Raw genomic sequence first — 6298 nt, 5'->3', positions numbered from 1 at the left:
CCACTCCTCCGCCTTGGGTTGGCCTGTCTTTACGGTAGCTACTGTAGTTGGGAACTGTCGCTTTTACTCCCGGCTTTAGGTGGGTTTCCCCCATCATGCATATGTCGATGGAGAACTCCTTCATGAGTTCTCGGAACTCGACCTCTTGATTAACAATGCCGTCTGCGTTAAAGACGCACATTGTCAGGCCTTGAATATTTGGTCGTCTATTCATGATGGGGTGTCGATACTACTGAGGAAGTCGCAGAGGGGAGCGACTGCTGGACTGTTGCCTGAAGGGCGACGAGGATCTGTGTGTTCTGCTTCTGGGCTTCCCTGAATTCCTTCATCATTTCCATGACGAGGTTCATGGTCTGCACCATTACGCCTAACAACTGATCCATGGGGGGAGAGTGTGTGTGGGGTTCCCTGGGCCTTCCTCCGTCATGGTGGACCTGGTCGTTGTTGCTTTGTGTTTCCCGGTGTTGTTCTTGTGATAGTGTCTGGTGTTGTGATGGTTGGGCTACGCTTTCATGGTTCCTCGGTGGAGAAACCACTTCCGCATAAGTCGCCCTCGGTGTGTCCGGCCTTGGTTTTACCCAGGCCTTGTCCGTGTGTGTTGCCATGGTTTGTTTTCTTGTGTGTCTTGGTGGGTTTATGGTGTTTTGTTTGCGTGTGTGGGGGGCGGCCTTTGCGCCCTTTGCCTGTTGTGTGTGTCGTTTGTGGACCTCACAACCTTGGTAGCCCGCCGTGTGGTTTTTGCCACACAGCGCGCACCTTATTTGTGGGTCCGTGTGGTGAAGTGTGCATGTTCTCGTGTCGTGGGCCTCGGCGCACTTCCTGCACCTTACTGGCATGGTGCAGTAGGCGGCGATGTGGTTAAGGCCCTGACACCTGAAGCACTGCACCGTCTTGTTCTTACGGCGCAGCGGTTCGGTGGTGACAGGCACTGCCAGAACCATCTTTATCTCCCTTTTGTTCTGGGGGATGTCCGGGAGTGTGGCCTGGTAAAGTGGCCACTTACTGTTAATGTTGCCCATCTGTTGGACCCCCTTGACGACGTACCCCTGGGCAGTCAAATCTGTTTTGATCGCCTGGGGGGACACTCGTCTTGGCAGGTCTCGTATTACGATGTTTCTGTTCCTTGTTTTTGTTGTGGGGAACGTGTAGTGTGGTATGTTTTTATTTGTGAAAAGTGTTTTGACTGTTGTGTAGTGTTCTAGTGTGTGCAGTGTGATTTTGATTTTGTCCCCACCAGCAGGTTTTGCCTGGAAACTGCCTCCCCCGATTTCTGCCTTCAACAGCTCGAAGAGCTCCTCATAGCTGTGGGCAAACTCAGCAACAATCGGGGGGAGGTGGTGGGCGACTTGGTTCTGTGTTTGCGTTGTGGTGGTTTCTGTTGTCTCAGGCTCATCAGCAACCGCCTGAAATCTGTTCGGGGTGGGTTCCAATCCCCGGGCTGGCGGAAGCTTCGGCTGACGAAACGTTTTCTTCGCCAGCACGAAACCGTCCGAATCCTGCCCGGTTACGCGGTTCCCTTCCAGTGCAAGAGTTTCCTGGTCCCCTCCCAGTGTGATGACAGGTGCTGTCGGGGGCGCTGGCTCCTCAGAGGGTGTGGAAGCGGCTGGGGTGGGGGTGGTGGATTTCTTCTTCCCCTTGGAGCGCTTCTCCTTCTTGTCCTTCCTTGCACGCCGCTGGTCGGATGTGGTGGACTTGAGTGGGGGGGATTTAAGGTATTTGGAGCGGGTGGAAGACTGAGACGAGGGGGTGGGTTTGGGGAGGATTTTTGTCGGCAGACGGGGCATCTGCTTGCCATTCTTCATGGACGTGAGGAATTCTGGAAGTGTGCCGGTGGCGTGGGCAAGCAGGAGCGGAGATAGGACGAGGTTAGGAGGGGCAGGATTGCAAGTACTGACAATATATTTTGTTGTCGGCGTACTGTGTGTGACTGCGTTTTTTGGTGTGTTTCTTGCCATGTCCGGGGCGGAAAGTGGGGCTGCTGCCAGGGGGGTGCCAGTTACAGCCTTTGTTGGCACCGTTAGGTATCCCGGTTGCATTGCTGGCCCTACTGTAATTGTGGACGCGGAGGTCTGATCGGCGGCGGCGGAAACCTTCTCTGCGGTTCCGCGGCCGGCTCCCAGGTCCTGGCCCACATTTTCCCTATCCTTGGGGGGGGCAGAGCCTAGCTCTGCGGCAGCCGAAGTGCTCGAGACGGCCGACGACGCGGCCCGCGGCAACAACAAGACGCGCTTTTTGTCGACAGCGGTTGACCGCTTCGACCCCAAAGCACCACTGGAGCTCGACATCCCGCAGTTGAAAGAGGAAACACGACAATTCTGCTGTCGAGCGTCTCCAAAAATATCCTGCCCGCCGTAATACCTTACTGCAGACCTTGACTGGGTCCCGCCGATGCTTTAATAAAAGCAAAGCCGTAGATTCCCCTGGTGTGTCACCCGTACAAGCGGGGGCCTATGACTGACAGCGCGCGAGTCAGAGGAGCAAGCTCAACCCTTGACTGCCACTCAGCGAGTCGCCGGCGCAGCCGGGGTGGGGGTGCTTTATGGGCTCGGGTGCGGCGGCCGGTTGCGCGCGCGCCCCATTGGTCGGCGGCCGCAACAGGGCGAGCTGGTAAAGGTGCGGCGGCGGCTGGCGGCGGGTGCCACTGTGTGGGGAGACGCTGACTAGAGCGGAGCGCTTGCTACTGGTGTTGCTGCTGCCGTACGTTCGTTCGAGATGCCGCCCAAGACTAGCGGGAAGGCCGCCAAGAAGGCTGGCAAGGCGCAGAAGAACATTTCGAAGGGCGACAAGAAGAAGAAGCGCAAGAGGAAGGAGAGCTATGCCATCTACATCTACAAGGTGCTGAAGCAGGTGCACCCTGACACGGGCATCTCGTCGAAGGCGATGGAGCATCATGAACAGCTTCGTGAACGACATTTTCGAGCGCATTGCGGCCGAGGCTTCTCGCCTGGCGCACTACAACAAGCGCTCGACCATCACGTCCCGCGAGATCCAGACCGCTGTGCGGCTGTTGCTGCCTGGCGAGCTGGCCAAGCACGCCGTGAGCGAGGGCACGAAGGCGGTGACCAAGTACACGAGCTCCAAGTAAGGAGGTGGCTCTGGAGTGGAAGGAAGGATGGAGAAGGCTCCTCCGTTGCGAGAGCGGCAAAACGGCCCTTTTCAGGGCCACCAACTTGCCTTTTGCGGGAAGGGCGGAATTGTTGTTGTTGTTGTTTGTGTGGACGGCTGTGATGTATGTGTGCATTTTGATTGTGGGTGGGGGGGGGGCGCGTCAAAGCGTGTTGCGGGGGACGGCCACGAGGTTGGTCGCCGTGGCGTGGAATGGTGGCACGCCTCGTTGGAGTGGTTTTGACCCATTGGTGGTGGTGTGTGTGTGTTACCTGTCTGCGAGGGGGGACAGTGCGATCGGCGACTTTTGTGTCACCGTAACGACGGCCGTTTGCGGGTTTGTTTTTGCACATCATACATGGCGAGGGTGAAATGTGAAATGTTTTTGTTTGGTTTTTTTTTGCCGCCCACTATTCCCTTTGCTGTACGCCGAGTTTGACAATGGTGCGACGTAACTGCAGCGTGAGGTGTGTGAGTGACGTTGAAAATTGAACGTGCCATTAAGACGCATTGTTGTTGTATTGTACTGTACGTGTACGGCGACACGCACGATGATGTACCATTCGACTCTGATTTTTGATAGCCGTGTCTGACTGATTGCGTACGACGCACGCACACCGATGTCGTCATTCAAGATGCACGCGTGTCCAGTGCAGTACAGTAAGCGCGACGCTAGACGGCGGCGGCGGCGGCGGCGGCGGCGGCGGCGGTCGTCGTTTGTTTGGCGAATGTCTGTACACGTGTTTGTCTGTGTCCATCCGGTATGTATGTGTTTGTTTGAAAGTGTTTTGTGTGTCGGTGACGTGGTCCGATCCGTCGCCCCCTGAGTAACTGTCGATCGGCGCGATAGACCGGCGTCACGCAACTGAACCGAAGTCTTGGGCACACCCGTCATACTGTTGTACACCGTCGCGCTGAGAACGGTGACGAAAGGTTGACTTTGATCGGTCGAATGTCTGGGCAGAACGTGAGGAATGAGGCAAGAGTGCAAGGAGGGGGGGCAAAAGAGAGAGGAAGGGAAAAAGGGGAGAAACGCATTCGTAGAGCAACGGAACGTTCCCGTGTCGGAGGCGTATTGGAGCCGCACTGAAATGCGTTTAACGGCGGCGCGGCTGCAAGTGTCTGCCGTGGTGAACGTTACCTTTGACGGCTGCATTGGGCTTTGCTTTTGCTTTTGCTTTTGCTTTCGCTTTCGCTTTCGCTTTCCCGGATGTACGTAACGTTTGTTGATATGGTTCTGAGGAAGAGTGTATGACAGTGCCGTGCCGTCCATGTTCGTGTGCCCTCCCATTGTGTGTATGCTATTGTCTGTGTACTTGAATGATGTATGTAGGTGTTAGTGGACATGTTTCACCAGTGGGGGGAAATGGATCGTCGATAGTTGGCGTCACTCTGTCACGGTCGAGATGACGCACCCTCCGTACAGAAAGGTGTCGAGAAAGTGTGTGTGTGTGTGTGCGTCCGTGAATTGGCAGTGTTTGGAGGTGGGCGTGCCCTGCATGTGGCCCGGAAGGCTGTTCGTTTGGCGGTAGTGTTGTGTGGACAGGGGAGGGGCATGCGTAACGCTGCTGGCATGGCATTTCGGGAGATGGGAGGGGGCAAACGAGGAGCGGCGGCCAAAGAAAGGCGGGACGGGGAGGGGCGCGGTGTGGGTGGCTTGCGCCTGTGCTCGGCGTTGTGGTTTGTGCAAAAGAGGAGGAGAAAAACAATGAGTTGCCAGGGAGGGGAGCGGTGTTGTGTTGTGGTTGTCGTGGTGTAGCCGCAGACGCGGCTGTCAGTGAACGTGGCGAGACGGACGGATGCGCGGAGGGGCGGGGGCGGCGCATTTCGCCGGTGCCGTGCCGTGCCGTGCCGTGCCTGACAGCCGCGTGGTCGCTGTGTTGTTGGTGGCGTGGGGGCGAGGAGAGTACCGTACGGGTGTGCTTGTGCGCCGGAAATGGCACACTGCGCCTGCCCGTCTTGGAGGCTGATGGCTGTGGTGTGGAAATGGGGCGCGGTGATGTTGAAGCAGTTGAAGAACAGAAAAGAAACCAAGAAAACGGGAGGCGTGATGCGGCGGTGGTGGTGAGAGCGGGAAAAATAAAACAAACAAAAAAAAAAACAACAAAAAAAAGAAGGAAAAACAACAAGAAACAAAAAGAAAACAAAAAGTCTATCAATATTAGAATGTAAATGGAAATGGAAATGGACCCAGGTATAACCTCCCTGCACAAATAGCAGAGAGTCCGATGATAATAGAAATGTGCCAGAATGTTAACGTCCCCTACAAAACAAACCCAACGATAATATTAATGAAAGAATGAACCGTATGTAACATTGCAACAGACATAATGAAACCTGATAAATTGTATAAGGGCAGCAGCGTTGACCTTTGGCCCTGTATTCAGAATAAAAAGAGCCAAAGATCGTCACCCCAATGAAAAAGACACTGAAACACGTATGTAACATAGCAGCGATGGCGAGACATTGTAGCATCTGTGACCAGAGAGTTTGCGCTGGACCGCGCGAGTGTTGCGAGCGGTTCTCAGTCAGTCAGTCAGTCAGTCGGTCGGTCGTTGCGAGTCTGTAGGTCTGTCTAGTTGAGGGCTGTACTCTGTCAGTAGTCGTCGCGTGCAGTACGCTAATAGTCGTCATGCAGAGCGGTCGGTCAGTAGTAGCAGCCGAGTGCGGTTGTGTGATGTAGGCGGTCGGCAACACTGGTCAAGATGGTGAATAAGGTATACTGTTAATTAATATAATCATTAGATAATGAACAATTTTATTTATTGTAATTATTCTCCAACAAGTTCCCCAATAATAATTTTTATTTCAAAAGCATTTTTCAAACATTTAATTTTTTATTGAACTGAAGAGTTCGTTGCACTTCACATTTCATTCCACTTCTTTGAAGAAAAATTTCACTAAAATCACAAAAAAAAAGAGAATATTATTATTTGCAATGCAGTTCCTCCAAGCGCTGCGCAACAAACAAGAGCAGAAATGTGACATCCATTTATTCTGAGGTAAGACTTTAATTCTGATTGTTTTGCACAGGGCCAAAGACCGATATTTCGGTTTAATTGAAGTTTCTTGTCACTGAACGGACTTTTAAATGTTGTGAAGAATTTATATTTGAGTCAGATTGCGAATTTAACATTTTTGTTGCCATTTTCAATACCTCTCATTGTGGGCGAGGTTACAATTAGCGCAATGT

Source organism: Schistocerca piceifrons, unplaced genomic scaffold (genome assembly GCF_021461385.2).
Source record: "Schistocerca piceifrons isolate TAMUIC-IGC-003096 unplaced genomic scaffold, iqSchPice1.1 HiC_scaffold_1544, whole genome shotgun sequence".
Lineage (NCBI taxonomy): Eukaryota > Metazoa > Arthropoda > Insecta > Orthoptera > Acrididae > Schistocerca > Schistocerca piceifrons.
Note: the sequence above shows the minus strand (reverse complement) of the source record.